A 21589-nucleotide genomic window follows, 5' to 3' on the forward strand; every position below is an offset into this window, starting at 1 on the left:
ATATGAACATTTAAAAAATATTAGTTCTTCCAATGTATGGATATAAGATATCTTTCCATTTATTTATGTCATCAAGTTCTTTCATAGTGTTACTGAGCTTTCAGCGTACAGGTCTTTTACCTCCTTGGTTAAATTTATTCTTAAGTATTTTATTTTTTATAGTTATTTTTAATGGGATTGTTTTCTTAATTTCTTCTTCTGATAGTTCCTCATTAGTATATAGAGACACTACTGACTTTTGTATGCTGACTTCATATCCTATAACTTTACTGAATTCATTTACTAGTTCTCAAAGTTGGTATTGTTTTACGGAGTCTGTAGGATTTTCAATATATAAGATTGTGCCATTTGCAAACAGGGACAATTTAACTTCTTTCTTTCCAATTTGGAGCTCTTTTATTTCTTTCTCTTGCCTAATTGCTCTGATTAGGACTTCCAGTTATTATACCAAATAGTCGTGTTGAGAGGGGGTATCCTTGCTTCATGCATAATCTTAAAAAGAAAACTTTCAGTTTTTCATCATTGAGCATAAATATTAGCTGTAGGCTTATCACATACAAGATTGCACCTTTATTTTGTTCAGGTGAAGTCCTTACATATTAAATCATATCTAATTTGTTGAGAGTTTTTATGATAAATGAATGTTGAATTTTGTTATAACATTTTTCTGCATCTATTGATATGTTTATTTGGGTTTTGTCCTTTGTTCTATTAATGTAATGAATACTGTTTGTTGATTTGCACATATTGAACCATCCTTGCTTCCCCAGAATAAATCACATTTGATTATGGTGTATGGTGTTTTTAATGTGCTTTTGAATTTGGTTTGCTAGTATTTTGTTGAGAACTTTTGCATCTATGTTCATCAGGGACATCAGTCTTTTTTTTTTTTTTTTTTCTTATACTTTCTTTGTCTGGCTTTGGTATGAGGGTGGTAAGCTAGCACCCTCATAGATTTAGTCTTGTAACAAATCACTTTTAATAAATCTAACAAGTAACTGATTTGTAATTTTCTAAAGATATTACGGGGTGAAGAATCAAAATGGACAGCATCTAGAAATCTGTCAAAATCTAGATGCCTTCTTATTAAACTACTTCCTTCGTGTTAATATTGAGAAGTTAGCTTAACTTCAAAAGATTTTGCACCTTTACTGATTCATCCTAAAGGGCAGCTTGGACAATCACTCTGCAAATAAAGGTTTTTAACAAATGTATATTTTAATTGATTGAAGCAAGAAAAACTTAAGTGTACTATGGAAGTAAAATATCCCATAGATGATTTTTTTTTTTTTTTTTTTTTGAGATGGCGTCTCACTCTGTCGCCCAGGCTGGAGTGCAGTGGTGCAATCTCGGCTCACTGCAAGCTCTGCCTCCCAGGTTCACGCCATTCTCCTGCTTCAGCCTCCCAAGTAGCTGGGAGGCACCCGCCACCACACCTGGCTAATTTTTTGTGTTTTTAGTAGAGACGGGGTGTCATGGTGTTAACCAGAATGGTTTCGATCTCCTGACCTTGTGATCTGCCCTCCACAGCCTCCCAAAATGCTGGGATTACAGGCTTGAGCCACCAAACCGAGCCAGATGATTTTTTTAATTATTAAAAAGGGAAGAACAAAGGAGTAGAATTTCTTATAATGACTTTTAAAGCTCCATGAAGGAGAAACACCATTATAAAAATGTTGGAGGCTAGCTGCAGGGCCAACAAATTGAGTAAGAAAGACCACTTGTTTTGCTAAATCCTTTAGGATCAGATTTCATAATTACATAAACTTTCCAAGTTAGAGAAGTAGAATGGTTCGGGGAAAAAGTCTTTTACAAAAGTTTTACAACCACCTTTAAGACATTACTACAAGTCCTGACTTGCTAATTAACTTTTTGTATGTTAATAGGCTTGAGCCAATTAATATACACATTAAGTAAAGCCCTAATTTATTTCAGTGCTTTCGTTTAATGGACCTACAACAGAACACATACAGGAAACCATTCATTCACTCATTATTATGGCTCATAGACATTCACTTTTTCTTATACTCTGATGGGCTTTAAAGAAAAGTATACATGAAAAAATTTAAGCTCACATAAGCCTCGATACAGAGAAGGAAACCCAAATAAGAGATGTCTTCTGGGCAACCATTTCACCTTAGCATGGCACACTACATCCTTCCATATCATTTTTGAAATTATTTCTAATCCGTATTGCACAGTAGAAAGAGACTATGAACTGATTAAACATCTTTCTATTAATATTTAGATGAGTAATTCCTATTTTTCTGCTTAAAAATAGAAACTATCTTTTTCTTTCAAATAGAGCTAGTCACTGACATAGCAGATTCACCAACAGAATTTATGATAAATGTTAGATTGCTCAAGGGGTAGCTTCTTGGACAGAAACAAAATAATTTTCATTTAATCCCCTTGGAGTTTTTGTTTAATCACTCCAAGTATAAATTATTTTTCCTTTCTCTGACAATTCAAGGCACTTGTAACATACATTTTTTGTATTGTAATTTTTAAATAATGTATTTTATCTACCCCAATAATGATCATTACCATTTGAGAAGTACTCTACAATATGCTGTCAGAGCTGATGACACATTCATTTGATGAGACAGCCTGCAGCTTCACCTAAGTCCTTAAAGAAAACAGCTATCAGGGTAACATTGAAGAACTGTGTGTTGAGGAGAAAGGCAGAATGTTCAGGGTCTCAGACATTGTTGGGTAGCCGCCTACTGTTCCTACCATAAGGGCTCAGGCAGGATGAAATCGGAGCTGAGAATAACAAAGTTAGAGGAAGATCTATTCCAAAAAGTGAGCTCTCCTTACAAGACCCTGGCCTATCATCAGGCTGACTCATTATCAAGAGAATCAAAAGTCCTGGAAGATGTCTTAGGTATGCACAAAAGCAAGTGAAGGGCGACAGCGTTACCAAGTATGTGTCAGAGGAAACTTCTATTGTCTGCAGCAGAACGAAGCTCAATTATAACTGTTTCTCTTAGAGCTGTATTGCCCTCTGTACATAATACTAGTCATACTGTTACAGCAAACTAAGTAGGGACTGAGAAGAACCCATACTTCTACATTTGATTCCTTGTGGATGAACTGCAACCTAACTTAATAGGTAGACAAGACTGAAAACCTAACTTAGGAGTATACGCCTGTAACATTACTTTAATCTTGGAGTCTTGGTCAATCCCAGCAGCCGTATTTCAACCAGTCATACACTGCTGAGTGTTCAAACTGCATTCAAATAAGTCAAACCCGAGCTATAACCAATCCAGCTGTTTCTGTACCTCACTTCCGATTTCTGTACCTCACTTTACTTTCTTTGTCTATAAATTTGCTCTGACCATGAGGCACTCTTGGAGTCTCTCTGAATCTGCTGTGATTCTCGGGGCTGCCTGATTTTTGAATGCTTCATTGCTCAATTAAAGTCCTTTGAATTTAATTCAGCTGAAGTTTTTCTTTTAACAATACTTTCTTGCCCTCCTCCACTATTCCTTTATCCTTATGGTGTCACTACCTTGTGGTGTTCTTCACTTTAGTTGCTGTTGGTGTACTGTGCAGTTTCTCTTGGGTTCCGCAGTTTCTCTTGCCTGCTGCTCTTACAGTTTCCAATGTCTCATGGGTTTCTCCACCCACCTGGGAAACTGTCCTTGCATTTGGCTCACTGTGCCCTTCCTGCAGCTGCTGTTTCCTCACCAAGTGTTTCTTATTCATTTTCCCTGGTTTTATGTTCATTCTCCTTGCTTCTGGAATTGGCATAGAAGGCTGGAAATCACCTGGCATGAGCTGATAGATAAATGCCCAGCTTTTGAAAAGCCAGAAACCATTATGACAATTTGAGTTATGCAGGGCAGTCTAAATGTGTCCCTCTGATTCCTGCCTGGGGCTCCTATTCTGTTTTACAAACTCATTTACTGTTACTTGAGGATAATTCTTACAGCATGCCCACTTTCTTAGCCATTGATGCTCATTCATTTATTCACTCAACTCACTCAATATTTGTGTTTTTCTCTGTCAGCTCCTGTACTAAGTGCTAAAGAGAGTCTTAACATCAAGAACAATATGAGTTTGGGGAAACCATGCAGTAAGACCAATAAGCTACAGTGCATTGTGAAGGCAGCCAGAGAGGTAGCAGAGAATGCACACTTGGCCCAACTTGAAGCACCTAGAAATGTTTCCTGGAGGAAAAGATGTGGAAGCTAGTATCTAACGGATAAAAAGGAGCTAATACGGTGAAGGGGAACGCATTGAGCATTACAGGGAGGGGAAATCATATATACAAAGTCTGGAGGAAAAACAAACAAGCATGAGGCTGCTTATTAAAGCTGTTGGGAATTGTAGGGAAAACTTTATTTTTAAACACAACCCTTCAGTGATCATTTCACTTTATATCAATTAAAAATAAATAAGTACATACTTGTGTTAAAAATATGAATCATTAACCACACACTTATATTAAGAATATGAGTCATTAAGTACATTTCATTTTACAAAATCATAGATCTGCAAGGATTTTAAATAATTCATTTGTCTCATCCTTCTAAAACAATTGCGTTATTAACAGTAGTTCTCTATTTAAGATGATGTTTATAAAGATACCAGGCCACTATAAGCTAAATAAACAATTAACTTTTTAACTTCATTCATTCATCCATTTAATCATTCTACAAATATTTTTAAAATTCCTACTATTGCTGGGCACTTCTTTCACAGGGCTTACGCTGTTAGCGGAAGGAAGGAAATACCAACACACAAACAAGTAAACAATTAAATAAATTTAATAGCACTTCAAATATAAACATCAAAGGCAAATGCAAAGCAAAGCAAATGATCCATAAACATAAGATCAGGTCATATAAAAATGAGCATTTGCTAAAATGCTGCTGAAATTAAATTCAACACTAAAAATGCTTTTAATAAATGACATTAGTTATATTTCCTTTAGAACTAAATAAACAATTACAAGTAACAGATTTCTTTTCTAGAATTGGACTCAGTTTAATAGGAATAACCAGTGATTCTACTACACTGGTGATAAGCAGTGTGATATGGGGGTTTGGTGCTCTAGCTGTAGAGATGGGCTCTTGTCCTTCTTCTGCCATTTTTTTTTTTAAACTGGGGAATGTCAGTAGGCTATTTAGCCCTGGAAGAACTTCATTCCCTTTTTCATAATAGGAAGATAAAACAAAACCTAGTTTCTGACAAAACAGACTTTAAACCAACAAAGATCAAAAAAGACAAAGAAGGGCATTACCTAATGGTAAAGGGTTCAATTCACCAAGAGCTAATTACCCTAGATATATATATGCACCCAATACAGGGGCACCCAGATTGATAAAGCAAGTTCTTAGAGATCGTCAAAGAGACTTAGACTCCCACACAATAGTAGTGGGAGACTTTAACACCCCACTGACAATATCAGTCAGATCATCGAGACAGAAAATTAACAAAGATATTCAGGACCTGAACTCAACTCTGAATCAAGCAGACCTGACAGATATCTACCGAACTCTCCACCTCAAAACAACAGAATAATATTAATAATCGTCCCAAACTTGGGCTTTACTGAGACTTAAAATGAATTCATTTACTTTAAATTCATTAACTCATGTTAGGCTATCAGAACAATGGCACATTCTAAACATGTTAGCTACTTGCATTACACTTCATTAAGAGGACAGTAAAGATCCTTGCTTTTCCAGAATCACCATGAGATTTATCAACTATTTTGGCTTTCTTATGCCCTCAACAGCTGTTATGAAACAGTGATTTCGCCTTTAACAGATCTTCCTGGTTATGTCTTGATACCATTTGCTTTGATACGAAATAATCAGGGATTTAGACACAATCTTCTTGGGAGTCTTGATCACTAACCAGCCCATCCACGTGGAGATCCCATGCAATGTGCAGACAGTCACAGGAAGAACCAGGGATGCCCACTGATAGCTACCCAGTGACTCAATAATCAGGACAGATGCCTCTTCCCCGCCTTCCTGGCAGGCTTTCCCTTTGGGTGGCTGCAGAGAGTGAAGCCTGGGAATACCTCCAAGACAAGAGCATTTGGAGAGAGATTGTCTTATGCTCCAGTTTTCTGATGTGGACAGCTCTGAGTAGGTCAGAGACACACATTGTGGTTGAGGTTGCTGGACACTGATGAGCTCAACACCAGGACCTCTCGTCTTTTACCATTATGTCATAAGAGCCTTGAAATCAACCTCTGTCCCCTCAACCAAGGATGTTCCCATCCATTTCCATCTACTTTTTACCCAATAAATATAATAAAGATATACTGTGTTTCCCATTGCCTCCCTTAAGACAATACAAGGCAGTGGCATCATCAATTAGTATGCAGTGTGTGTAGCCCTACCATAAACTACATGTATTGTCCACATCAGGAGGTTTACGAAGTGTAAAAGATGCTTGCTGCTATTTCTCTGGCAGAACAGAAGACCTGTTCTGACTCTTGTCTAATTCTTAGTACTCTTCATAGTAGTGGAATGAACTATCCATTGGTGGATGACAGTCATTGGTCCTCTCATGTGAGTGGAGCATGGGAGTCATGGTCTCTATCTGTCCTCCTCCCTTGGACTGAAGGGAGGCAGCGATCGTGAGGAAGTCTCTCTGGTCTGCAGGTTCAAACCTCCCTCCCAAGTATGATCCTCAGGTTAGCCTGTGTATCAGAATGTGTTAGTAGATCCACTTGACCTGACCTCACATATAAACTACAAGCTCCAATAGCTTCTTATCAATTGAAAAAAGGAAAATTTTGATCTCCATCTGTCTGTAACTGTGTCTCAATGGTTTCTAAACCAGGTAAGTAAAAAGGATGGTATTTATTGGTATCCTCCAATTCCAACACTAAGTTATTCAAGAAAAATAATTTTAAAATATAAGAATTGATCTAAAGTAGATGGGAACTAGTAAAATATTTTTAAAACATGGCTAAGAAAATAGAATATTCACCAGAAACTATATTATGCACTATCACTTTTGTTGTTTGTTTACCTCCATAAATTAACAGTCTCTAAGCCTAGCATAAATAAGACAGTACGCATAGGTTATCATTTTGTATTATTAATAAATGTAAGCCACTTACACAAGCAATTGATCTTAGAGCTGAAAGCATGATTCTTTAGCCACACAAATGCTGAATATATCTTTTCCTTAATTTTCTATTACATGACAGTTTGTGTCTGAGGATCCTGAGGTGCACAGTGTGAAGCAGTGCTGGCTTCAGCAGTGCCCATCTCTTACAAATTACACTTTCTATTACTCATATCTAAGAAAAAAATGTTTAATTTTTTGAACTAATGCATAAAAATGCAAATGGGAACTCATTTATATCTACACTTAACATATAATGGAATAAAACTTTTTCATTTGGCTTACGTAGCATTTTGTACCTTATCAACCACCATTAAAATGCATTAAATAGCTTTAATAATGATGAGCAACTGACCTGCCCGGTGCTTCGGCATTCCTAATCATGTCTAATTTCTGTCCAAAAATGAAGTACAGTCTAATTATCAAACTACTAAGTTTGGATCTTTTGAGTACTAAAAAAAAATTGTATAAGATCATTAATTAGCTTCAACTCTCAATCTTATAAATGTAAGTACTTCTTGGTAAAACTATCAGTGACATAATTCAGGCCTTTCCTCCATATGCATGCCTGAGATGTGAACACTACCTAGGTTTGATAAATTAGGCATACCTTACGCTGCTTTCCCATCTGTTATCTCCGTGGTATGAATCTGTATGGTATGCCAATAAATTGACTCTTAAAATATCAACCAAAATTTCAATCTTGGTGTTTAATTTAGTCCTTTAAAATTTATGTGCTACCTCCAAAGAACAAATAGCCTGATGATATCAACATGTGTCAAAGAGAAAGATAAGGTGATATATTATCATCTAAAAACAATTTTAAATATAAATTATAACTAACAAATATTACAACTTACTACAATTTTAAGAGTGTAGACTACACCTCAGTTTTGGAGGACATCAAACCTATCTCTCTTTTTCTTGCAAACTCTGCTAACAGTTATGAGAGTTTGGAGTCGGTGGCTCAGGAGAGGTGAAAGGCAGAGAGAGAACCAGCCAGGTCGAGGTCATGAAAGGAAGACTCTGGATCATGTTTAGGAGTTTGGGCTTTATTTTATAGGCTTGTGTTTTGATGTGTGCCTTTCTTGGAGCAATAACAGATGTTTTGCCAAACAAAAAAAATTTATTTAGGAATATCACATTATTTGGGAAAACAAAGAGATGCCTTTATTCTAGGATGCCTCTAAGGCCTTACTATGCAAATAAGAGTTTTTTCAGTAACAAAAATTTTGACTACACAGAATTTCTAATTATTTCTATTATGGAATGCTTTTCTTCCTTGTGGAGACAGGATCGTGTTCTGTTGCCCAGGCTGGAGTGCACTGGCACCATCTCTCTGTAGCCTCAATCTCTTGGGCTCAAGCTGTCCTCCTGCCTCAGCCTGCCAAGTAGCTAGGATTACAGGTATATACCACCACATCTGGCTAATCTTTTTATTTTACTTTTTGCAGAGACAGGGGACAGGGTCCCAATATGTTGCCCAGGCTGTTCTCAAACTCCTGGTCTCAGTTTCCCAAATCATTAGGATTATAGGTGTGAGCCATACCACCTGGTCCTGGAATGCTTTTTTTTTCTCTTTTTCTTTTTCTTTTCTTTTTTTTTTTTTTTTTTTTTTTTGAGACAGGGTCTCACTCTGTTGCCCAGGCTGGAGTATAGTGGCATGATTTCAGTTTACTGCAGCCTCAACCTGCCAGTCTCAAGCAATTCTTCCACCTCAGCCTCCTAAGTAGCTGGGACTACAGGTGAGAGCCATCATGCCCAGCTAATTTTGGTAGAGACTAGGTTTTGCCATGTTACCCAGGCTGGTCTTAAATTCCTGGGCTCAAGCAATCCATCTGCCTCAGCTTCCCAAAATGCTGGGATTACAGGCATGAGCCACCGTGCCTGGCCTGGAATTACTTATTAAGAGGAGGTTTCTTTATAGAACTTGGAATTACAGAATGCACTTTGGATGTGTTTAGGCAAATGGCAACCACTTGAAGATTTTAATTTTATGGGTGACACAATTTGATTCACCTTTATGTCGATTACTCTGAAAGCTCTGTGAAAAAGAGGCTCTCAGGTGATCATGGAGCTTGCCAAGACACAATGAATTAAGGCCAGAACAAGGCAGTAGTTAGGATAAGAGGACCATAAAGATGAGAATATACTAAGGTAAAAATTTGGCAGGACTTGATAATGGTTTGTAGGGGAAGTAAATCAAACACTGCTTCCGGGTGTGAAATTTAGGTGCCTGGGTGGATATGGATGCCAACAATCAAGATAGAGAATGACAGGGGAGGAACATCATAAACAAACACATAAACACATGTAAGTTATGCTTTGTAGATTTTCATACTCATTGTTTTATCTAACAATCATAACTACTCTCAGACACCAGCAGTATATACATTTTTCTTATTTTAGTGAGAAAAAATGGGATTAGAATTGTAAATTACTTAGTTAAGGTAAGCTAATATCACATGCATAATGAGGTGAGGATCATCTCTTAACAAAGAGGGAATTTTTCTATATTCAAGTTCTTAGGAAGTTACGTATGGTCCAGGACCCTTTCTTTTGAAGAAGCTGCATTATCTTGAAATGTCCTCAGCTAATTCTATTTGAGATGCTCTGGTACTCAGTTAAATAAGTTGAGAGAAAGTGGGGCAAAAAAATGTGACCTGGATTTAGGATTACTCGCTAGGGTTATGCCCTTATACCTGCCACCGCTGGAAGTTACTATTCACAAAGTTTTTAAATATTGTCTTGAAAAGTCACAAACTACATTGTTAATTTTTAGAGATCATGACATATTCACAACACAGATGTAAAAACAAAGCTTTCTAATATATTTATATTTAAGATAAACTTTGTGCACAGAAACAACTGCTATATTAAAAATAAACAATAAGAATGTAGAAATGATGGTCCTGGAAAACCATGTTAGATGGCCCCAAAATGGCTCTAAATATCGAAAATGCATGTGTAGAATTTGAGTAACACTTTTTCAGGAGACGGGAGAAAGCAATTTCACTTACATACCATATAATTGCATATGTGATTGAAGTATGTATGGGTAATTAAAATCATAAATTAAGTGTTGTAAGTAAGCCACAGAATTTCATCTACATCCCTAAGACTTTATACATTTAGACTAGCCACAAATATTAGAAAAATTGAGAAAACAGGAAAATCATCTGTGATGCTGAGTTACCTTGTATTCAGACTTACTGGACATTTGGTTCCATCTCCTTCTTAACTACTTCCACTGCTTCCATCAGCCTAAGCCACGTTCTATCCAAGGTAAAACTGGGATGCTGATGCTGATCCCAGAAGCAAAGGAGGCAATAGAACAACCTGGATATTTAGGAACAGCATAAACTCTCCTGACTTCGTGAATCTTATTATGAAGATTTTAAAGTTTGCCTTTCCAATGGAAGAAACAAGTTTCCAGAAAATAGGAATTTGCACATCATGAAAATGCTGATGTGGCTTCAGGTATTTATGGGGAAACAGCATGATGATGTCAAAAGAACCCTCAGCTTGAAGACAACTGTGTGGTCTTCTACAAGTGACTCATCCCTATTGAAAAATAATTCTCTATGAATCTCTCACATTTCTGTGCATCTTGACAGTGAAGTGCTGACTGCCCTATGTTCTGGATAAAGTTTTTGAAGGTGTTTGGAAAGCAAACAGTCTGAGACGATAGAGGCAGTATCACCCTCCAGAGAAAAGGGATAGCTAAATTACTCTCTAGCATAATAAAGATAAATCTCCCTCCAGGAGAAAGGGCCGACTTGCCTTCTACCCAGTGGAAAAGGTCCTGGGTCCTAAGTGCAGGGCTCTCCTCCTGTCATGCAGCTCTGCCTGTATAGGTATCAGTGAGCCTTCTTTATGTTCCCTGTGGGAATGGGGCTTAAGGATTGGATGCACAGATGCTGATACATTGGTTATTGTCATTCCTGTGTATAAGAAACTGTCAGCCTGGCGTGGTGGCTCACGTGTGTAATCCCAGCACTTTGGGAGGCCGAGGCAGGTGGATCACCTGAGGTCAGGAGTATGAGACCAGCCTGGCCCACATGGTGAAACCCTTCTCTACTAAAAATACAAGAATTAGCCGGGCACGGTGGCACATGCCTGTAGTTCCAGCTACTCAGGAGGCTGAGGCAGGAGAATTTCTTGAACCTGGGAACCAGAGGTTGCAGTGAGCCGAGATCACACCACTGCCCTCCAGCCTCTCCAGCCTGCATGACAGAGACTCCGTCTCAAAAAAGAAAAAAGAAAGAAAGAAAAAACAAACTGTCTTTCACCTCTTATCCAGGAGCCTTGCGTCTTCTACCAGAATTCATGAAACTGTGACAAGCTAACTTGCTAGTTTGCAAATAGCCTAAAATCTCAGACCTTTCCCAGTTCTTGAAAAATCTCTATATTCTCCAATTCACTCATCAAAAAAAGAAGGTAGGCTAAAAGATCTTTAGTGTCCTTTCCAGCTTGATGATTACATATAATTTGTATTAGAAATAACAATAACCATGGCAAGAACGGTGCTTATATTTTGTTTTTATTGTTTAATCACAATGTTGCTTCTCTAAAAGATTTCACTTCTCTAAAGTTTTGAGATATTCATGGCCTCTCCTTCCTAAAACAAAAATAACCTGTATGCTTTCCATTTTCAAAACACAATCTCTTCTATTCAGTTAAAGATCCACTCTTAAACATCTCAGATTGAGCTATAATCAACCCCTCTCCTCACAAATCCCTCATATACACTCGCTTCATTTAAGGAGTCATTAAAATGTAGCTTTAGTTTTGAAATTTCTCCCAGCATCTGAAATGTTGATTAACATCATGCCTGTGAAATCCTAAACCAAGTTAATTATTTTATATTATAAATTTTGTCTTTGTGTCTGTTTCAATCCCAATAATATTAGTCACAAAAAAAGTTATTCTCGATATGGGATAAGAAAAATTAGTTACATTTGACAAAAAATTATCTATAAGGGTAGGAAAATTATTTATTTATTAATAAGTATTTATGGAGTTCCTACTATGTGCCAGGAACTGCAATAGATGTTATCACATAAAAATTAATGCCACATTATCAATTACTGCCCTCCTAAAACGCCCAATGAAATAGGGGAGGCTATAATCTAGTGATATATCTCATAGTTATCATTTCCTTAAAAAACAGATAATATACCACTCATACATTAACAAAAATTTGTGGCTAATAGCTTAATGAACGAATAGATGTATAATGAATGAATAAATACAAGTATGCAAACTGAGGAGAATCGAGGGTATGGATCAAATTTAAGTGTTGGCAGCCTGGGGATTTCTGAAATCATTTCAGATCAGTAATGTTAATAAAAACTCATTTCTTTGCAGAAATAGAATTTAAGTTCTAATTGCATTAAAATCCCTGGGCTAATATTTCTTACTAAGAATGTACATCAAAACTATTAAACTACACTTAAACTAACCCTGTCTTAGGGTTGACTTATTTTTTTCTTTTTTTGTAAAACAGGCCAAGGTTCACCTGGGTATATATACCAAGGCATGTCTAACCCCTGTCACAAATCTCTATAGCACAGTCTTCTACACTGATGGCACAGGCCCAGTGGGCACTGGGCGGCACACTGAGGCTTTGTAGTTTTTTAACTTAAAGACACAGCCTACACAACATCTGGGGGTGCAGACTGTTGGTTTGATTTTATTATCAATCAAGTAATAAGAAGGCAGATGGATTCTTGTTCTTCCTATAAATACAGACTCCCGAAGTCATCAGTCTGCCTGAATGTCCTGAGAGTGGGAAGCTTGATTCCCTGAAGCTAAAATGGAGTTGGTGTTATGCAGTGGGTGTTCGTAAGGGGCTAAATCCTTGAGCTTTATATCATTAATTCATTCACTCCAAAATACTAATGTGGTACGTATAATATTTCTTCCAATCACTTCCTAGGTAAAAATGTAGTGGGCATTCCACAAAGATGAATGGTCTCTCTGCAGACCTGAAGAATTTGCCATGGAGATGGGAGACAGGGATGCTCACCTGTAATTATAACATGATGTACAGTGTCCTCATGGTGGTTAGCAGTTCAGTTAAGGTTCAAACAATGTGAGATAAAGTAATTTCAAGAGATAAAAAGCAACCTTTTCTGACTCTCCAAGATGTAGATCAAATGCCAGTTATCTTTAATGTTGGGGGGAGAAGGCTATTTCAGAAGATGATGCTCAGCTTCCTTTCCCTCAAAGAATTCTCCAGAGCCTCTGACTGGCTCAAGCATTCCAGAGCCTTCTTGTCTGTGCATGTTTTTATTTGATTCATTTGCTCCATAACTCCCGAAGAGGCAAAGAAAATGTTGCTTCTTTTTTCAAAGCACTTCAAGTCTAATATTGGAATCAGCATGAGTGAATAAAATGGTCCATGTGCTAAGAGAGAAATGTGTGTCAGATGCAGAAGAGAGTTGTCACTTCTCTCAGGAGCTTCCACAAGGAGATCTTGATCAGAGTGCTGAGGGATGAGGGGTAACAGGCAAGGAGGACCAACTCTGAGCTGAAGCTCAGCAGTGGGAAGGAGTCGGGTCGACAGAAGTGTCTCAGCACCTCTGTCCTCTTCCTTGCCTGATTTCCCTAAACATGGCTTCCTGCTCTCATAAGAAGTCTAATTTGGGCTAATAAGATAACTGTCTTTTCCTAATATGTCCTTTCTCCAATTTGTAGCTGATTCTTTATTTTCAACCTATTTCCCTGCCTGGTTAGTGTTGCCAGTTCATACTTGGTCTTTGACCAATCCATGAGCTTCATCACTAGGGTTCATCCATACACACGGGGACCCTGCCCAGGAGGAACACCTCTGTCTCCATCCTGGAACATAACTTCTGTAAACCTGCTTCTTCCACGGTTGCCCAGGATGCCTGCATAGCATCTCAAAATCAATCTATCATTACTTTTTGGTGATGCTACCTCCTTTTACAATCATAAATTCCAGAAAACTGAAAGGTCATTTTCAGTATGTTCAGTCCAATAGAAATTAACATTTAATGGACATTTGATAAACCACAAAAACTGGTCAATTTCATATTATGATGCTATTTGGTTGTTATAACATCTTTTCAATTTAGAAACTGATTTATATTTTATAAATAAAATACCTGAGGAGTAGCGAAGTTATAATTTGTCCAATTTACACAAACTACAAGATGCTTTAAAGACAAATAACCACAAATATACATATCTATTCTTATTATATATGATATATGTTATATATTGAAATATATTTATATATTTATATGTATATTTATTTTATATATTATAATATAAGCAGTCAGGCCTCTGTATCTACAGGTTCCACATCTGTGAATTCAACCAAATGAAGATCAAAAATATTCAGAGGAAAAGTAAGAGTAAAAAGTTATAATACAGCAATAAAAATAATACAAATAAAAATATATGTAACAACTTTTCATAGTATTTATATTGTGTTAAGTATTATAAACAATCTAGAGATGATTAAACAGTATATGAGAGAATGTGAGGAGGTTATTTAAATACTCTTCCATTTTATACAAGAAGCTTAGCACCCTTGGATTTTGGTATCTGTAGACATCCCGGAATCAATCCCCAGGAAACACTGAGGGATAACTATATTATGTATTCTAACATTTACATAACTTTTTATAGTATATATGTTAATATATATTTACACATATATTATATATGCTATTTACATTTTTATTTTATATGTGTTTTTACGTACTTCTGTTTGATTGCTCTGCTTGATCACTGTCAGTGGTGAAAAGCTCATTACTCAGCTGGGTGCAGTGGCTCATGCCTGTAATCCCAGTACTTTGGGAGGCCAAGGTGGGTGGATCACTTGAGGTCAGGAGATCGAGACCAGCCTGGCCAACATGGTGAAGCCCTTTTTCTATTAAAAATATAAAAATTAGCTGGGCATGGTGGCAGTGCTTGTAATCACAGCTACTCTGGAGGCTGAGGCATGAGAATCGCTTGAACTCGGGAGGCAGAGGTTGCTGTGAGCCAAGATTGCGCCACTGCCCTCTATCCTAGGCAACAGAGGGAGACTCTGTCTCAAATAAATAAATAAAAATTTGAAAGCTTATTACTCTCTAAGGCAATATATTTTGATTTTTTGATGATTAAAATATACATAACATGAAATTTACCACTTTAACCATTTATTAGAGCACACTTCAGTGCCCTTAAGCACATTCACATTGTTGTGCAGCCATCATTACCATTTGTCCCCAGAACTTGTCATCATCATCCCATGCTGAAACTCTGTCCATTAACAATAACTTCCCATTTGCTCCTGTCCCCAGTCCCCAGTAACCACCACTCTACTTTTTGTCTCTACCAATTTGATTACTCTAGGTACCTCATATAACTCGAATCATATGCTGTCTGTTTTTTTGTGTCTGGCTTATTTCATTTAGTATAATGTTTTCAAGGTTCATGCATGTTGTTGCATGTATTGAAATTTCATTCCTTTTTAAGGGTGGATAATATTCCATTGTTAGGTGTATACCATATTTTGTTGATCCATTCATCTTTCAATGGACTTTTGGATGATTTCCACCTTTTGGCTATTGTGAATAATGCTGCTATGCACTTGGTTGTGCAAATATCTGTTTGAGTCCCAACTCTTTTGCATATATAACCTGTAAATGGAATTGTTGGATCATATTGTAATTCTGTCGAATGTTTTGAAGAACTGCCATAAAGCTTTTCACAGTGGTTGCACCATTTTACATTCCCATCAGCTATGCACAAGAGTTTCATAAGACAACATATCTTGGATCACATGAAATTAAACGTAAACAGTAATTTGTCAAGACAGGTAGACCCCTTGCTAGAACACAAATCCAAACCTGAAAGGAGTAGTAAAGTTGTGGATGTGTCTCTTCAGGTCCTGGGAGGAGCAGGAGGAAGAGATGAAACAAGGTTTCACCTGGAGAAGGTCTGATGTATCTACCTTCACCCTTTGAGACTGGGAAGAATTCAAAGTTTGTCTTCTGGTTGGCACAAGCCTGAGAGGCTACTTTCCCTTCAACTCATCCTAACAAGGATTTCAGGGACTGTAATAGCCTAGCTACTGAGCCTGCCCTGTTTATTCTTTCCAGATGGACCCCGACTAGTGCTGTGTGTGTGCTGGGACCCAGGTCTGTACCACACACATAGGCTTTACTGTCTTTACCCACAGCAAATTTCAACATCTGCTTCTCCAATTACACTTTTCCTGAAGTTTTATATTTTCTTCAGCTTTACCTAAACCTTCTATTTAAAGCCAGTTTTATTCACCAAATGTATACTAATTACTAACAACTGAACAAATCACAATCTGTCATCTCTAACACCTATATCTGGTTCTAACCTTTACCTGTATAGTTAGGTTTTTGCCTCAACCCAGGCTTAAACTTTCCTGAATAAATTCCCACCTCTAATTTTAGCAGTCCAGACTCCCAGTCCCTCTAAAGTAAGGCAGCTTGCTCCGACCTTCCCTAGAGGGATCAAATATTAAAGAATCCCATTGCTGCACTTCCACATGAAGACACCTGGACCCTCCAAACAACTGTGCCACAAATTTCGTTGCACAATTAAGTATGGCAGAAGATGCACGATGATGTACGATAGTCCTGAGAATTAATGAGGCTCAGGAAATACTCAGGCTTTTCCTTTTGTCCATATGGAGTTATTTTTTAAATGACAACTATTAATACTAGAATTACATATTCCAGATCAGGATGTGTTTCAGCAATGACCTGTTCAAGGGTTACATAGCCACTTAAGCATAAGGGACCATCATTTCTGCTAACCTAAAATGAAAATCTGAAAACACAGAGGAATTTTCTGAAAGCCAGGCACGAGCAAGACATTTCTTGCCTTTGTTGAGTAGGACAGGCAGGCTTTGGCTCGTATTTCTTAGTTCAATATTTTGGATGAGAAATGAGTAAATGATATCATTTTTCTTATATTTAAAAATAGTCATCATGTGTAATTCCTTCCAAACTAGTATCTCCAATGGTTTCAACAGTTTCTTATACAACATAGTTTTCACTCATCTCAGGTGAGGACATTCTTATTTATGAGAGTTCATCTTAAAATTCACATCCAGAGTAAGCCAAATACTCCAGATGAGAACTGCTCAGTGGAGAGTTTCTGCTAATCTCAGCTACAAAGTCCCATAGAGAAGCCTAAGATTTGTGTTAGATACTTTAGAATCCAGAAAACACAGCTGAGTCTCATACAAACTATGAGCAACCGAACCTCTGCCTATTTTTACCTTAATGTTGTTACACATGTAACTTTCCTATTCCGTGCTTTGGAGGTTGATTTCTAACAAAGTATATCATCTTGTCTGTCTTTTCCATCATGCAAGCCAACAATTTTCTTTTCAAATTTGGTAATGTTTTTATATTTATCTACAATGCCTAAAAGATTATGTCATCTACAAATATAAGCATGCTTCCTGAGTTAGTATTCCTTCAAAACAGACCAAATAGTTTAAGTTGAATGACTTGTTCTTAGTGAACTCATGAGGCTTTCTAGTGATCACTACATTCTTTTCCAAGTATTTCTTATGTCTTCTATTTATTAGTCCTTTGCTGGAGACTAATACATATAATAACTGATAGCTGCTTAAATTCACCTTTTCCTAAATGTTGGAAATTAGGATCAAGGCTGCCTATCGATGGCAGCCTACCGTATTTATAAACAATAAGATACTGATAATAAAACAATACAAAAATTTAAAAATTAAAAAATACTGGGAGTCTAAAATCATATCTTCAAGTTCATTTAAGGCCTGACAATTCTTGTGAGACTTGACTTATTTAAACGCTATGTATTTTCTCACTCTCTGATCCCCTATCTGATTAATGAAGAATCTCTTCCTTCGACTTAAAGTCTATTCTTTGGCTAGGATAAAATGGAAGAAATGAAGAATGAGTAGCTCTTGCTTTCCCATTGTCATTTTGCAACCTCATACTTATCTACCCCAGAATGAGCCTATCATATCTTCCTTGTTAGTTTCACTCTAACTAGCTTTGCAAAAATACTTCTTAAATTTTAAAACATTTTTCAAAAAATCATCCCATCCTACACTTCGTCTGGCATTATTCCTACATGTTTATTCATATTTTTTGAATCCTTGCTTAGTTATGCATTTTCCTTTGATATTTTTATGTTTTCATTTTAAAAGTTGGATTTATTAAAAATGTACTTATATTTCCACAGAAATGCCCACTTTTTGATCTTCCTTAAGGTAATTTGTAGTTGTATAGTCAAGATATGCCTTTGAAACTCTTCTATCAATTCTTAATCTCTTTAGAATCTTTGAACATGGAAATACATCTTTTTATTTTAAGATTTTCTGATATCTTTTTTTTTAAAGGCAAGACTCATATCTGGAGATGCCCAACAACTCCTTTTTCTCTCTACTGCAACTTTTATGTTGATAGCATGACAAGCTCCCAAGGTTCCCACAAGCACCAATACATTGATCTCTTTGGATAGAATAAATTCAACCAAAGCTCCTATCTTCCTTCATAGAAATGTAATTTTAAGTTATGCAGCACATAGATAAGCCAAGGACTCTCTGCTTTTAGGAAACTGAACTTACAGTAGACGCCTTCACATTAAAATCCTCTTACTACTACACCGTCCAGAACCAACTTACAGTTTGTATGGGAAAGCATCACTTGTAACTATCTGTCCACAGGAAGATCTTTGTGTTGGCTCTTCAGACACGTATGCCACCAACCCTTTATTCACCACTCTAAATATCCTCAGTTCTCCTGCTTAAATTGTCACTTGTCATTAGGATTTTCTGATTGGCCATAATAAATGAAAGGTAAAGTGGGGATATTATGTCATTCATTTGCTCCTACAGTAGGCTACTGAGCAGTTATTGTACCCATTCCAAATACCTTGTGATGGTCGCTGAATTATTGTACTCTGTCTTTTCTATAAACCTCAGAAAATTCCATCTAATTCACAGTTTTCAGTAACCCTGATGGTTCTGTGGTGAATTACTAATGTAGAATAAACCGACTCAGGTTAACCTTTCTAGTGGCACCTAGAACACAACTCCCATGATGTCTAAAAGTAAAGGCTTTGGTAGACTCAGTAATATCCAGGTTGTGCCATTTCCAGACCTTCAAAATATAGGAGGGCTAGTCAGCCTCTTCACACTGGGCTCACTTCTTCTGCATGTATATGATCTCAAAGCCCTTAAAATACACATGTGATAAATTATTTCCAAGATCATTTTCATGCAAAAAATAGGATTTGCTGGTTTAATAGCTGCATAAGGTGTACAAATCATTGAAATCTTATAATTTATTGGCTAATATGGTACACTTCACAATTCCAAATTTCTTAGATTTAAAAAAAAAATTTGTCTTAATTATAATTGACATCATAATTGTACATATTTATAGGGTACAGTGTGATGTTTCAATACATGAATACACTGTAAAATGTTCAAATAAGGGTAATTGACACATCGATCACTTTAAATATTTATCATTTCTTTGTGGCAATAACATTCAAAATCCTCTTTTTCAGCTGTCTTGAAATATACGTTACTTTAGTTACATTGACCCAACTGGGTATTAGAACACCTGAACTTATTCTTCCTCGCTAACTAAAACTTTTTACGTTTTTACTGACCTCTCCCCACCTTCCTCTCCACTCTCTCCTCCCCTGCCTCTGGTAACAACTATTCTACTATCTACTTCTATGTGATCAACCTCTTTATACTCCACACAAGAGTGAGGTTATATGATGTTTGTCTTTCTGTGCCTGACTTGCTTCACTTATGTAATGTTCTCTAGCTTCATCTGTGTTGCCTCAAATGACAGGATTTCATTCTGTTTTATAGTTGAATAGTATTCCATTGTGTATGTATGCAGGAAAACATACACACACACACTATGTTTTGTTTTTCTTCAACATAGTAATGGAAGTCCTAGCTGAAAAATTAGGCAAAAGAAGTAAAATGCAGGGCATCCAAGTGGGAAAGAAAGAAGTCAAACTGTCCCTGTTTGCAGATGACCTGATTATATATAAACTGGTATATATGTTCCAAGTATACATATGTATATATGTATACATATATGTGTATATATGCTTTTATATGTGTATAGATGTGCATATATGTGTGTGTGTGTGTGTGTGTGTATATGGCTTGTATATATATATGACATGGCCACCACCAAAAACCTGTTTTAATTAATAAATAAATGTGGTAAAGTTCCAGGATACAAAGTCAACATATAATAATCAGTAGAGTTTCTATACACCAATAGCAAAATATCTGAAAATGAAATCAAGAAAGCAATCCCATTTCCAATAGCTACCAAAAAATAAAATAAAATAACTAGGAATAAATTTAACCAAAGAGGTAAAATATCTCTACAATGCATACCATAAAACACTGATGAAAGAAAATGAGAAGAACACAAATAAGTAAAAATATATTGGATTGTACTGGAAAAATTAATATTGTTAAAATTTCCATGCTACTCAAAGTTATCTACCAATTTAATGCAATCCCTATCAAAATGCCAATGACATTCTTCACAGAAACAGAAAAAATTTTAAAATTCATATGGAACTACCAAAGACTCTAAATTTCTTAGTTTTAACAGTGTTTTACTAGTGTGTAGCAAACTAGATGAAGTACTGACAGCAGTCAACATCTATAGGCAACTGGGTTGCAGGATAACACACATAGCAATTAGAAGTATAATGTACTTACTAAATCACACAGTTCACCCTTCCCACTGCCAACTAGAAAGAAAAGCAATAGCATAGAGGAGAGAAAATATAATGTACCATTTTCTATTTCTATGTAAAAATATGAAGCTATCTAGCTAAATAAGGGTAATCTAGTATTCTCACTTTAAAATGTTTTTAATCACTCTCCTCCCGGTATATAGAGCTTTGAAATATCACAAACATGAATATTGTTGTGATAACAACAATTCAAAATGTTGACATCTAGAAATGTAGTATACACTATGCACTTATGTATAATATATGTACATAATTACATAATGCACTTATGTACATTGTATTTCCCATTAACATCAACTGTTCTAAATAGAAGTCATAGAGATCGGGCTGCCTGACATTTAATGTTCTTTTAAACTTATTTCAAAGAAGTGATTTCTTTATTTGTGTTTCAGATGAGTCCATCAAGGTCCAGCTCCAGCACTGTGTTGTCCCAGAAGCCACAACAACCCTCCACACCCAAGCCTGGCTGTCAAATGGATTTCTGAATCTCAACAACTAATACAAACTTTCATGTCAAGATGAAATGCCTTTGCCAGTTTTCTTTCTTGTCTTCTATTTGCATAATTCTCTAATGTTAATAACATTAACTTTTAAAATGTTAAGTATCACTTGGATACTAATTATACATTGACCATAATAACAACCTTATTCATCCATCCATAAAGGATCATAATGTGGTCTTTAC

The 21589-nt window shown here is 36.4% G+C and overlaps 2 protein-coding genes across 5 annotated transcripts in view; both read right to left on the reverse strand.

Annotated features, from left to right (window-relative positions):
- LOC105482223 (sodium/potassium transporting ATPase interacting 3) overlaps positions 1-21589 on the reverse strand; it is a 656509-nt gene that overhangs the window by 626295 nt on the left and 8625 nt on the right. The gene's annotated exons all lie outside the window — the stretch shown is intronic.
- Positions 1-21589, reverse strand: part of LOC139355597 (gametogenetin-like) — a 197591-nt gene that overhangs the window by 91283 nt on the left and 84719 nt on the right. The gene's annotated exons all lie outside the window — the stretch shown is intronic.

The sequence above is a fragment of the Macaca nemestrina genome, chromosome 8 (assembly GCF_043159975.1).
Source record: "Macaca nemestrina isolate mMacNem1 chromosome 8, mMacNem.hap1, whole genome shotgun sequence".
NCBI lineage: Eukaryota > Metazoa > Chordata > Mammalia > Primates > Cercopithecidae > Macaca > Macaca nemestrina.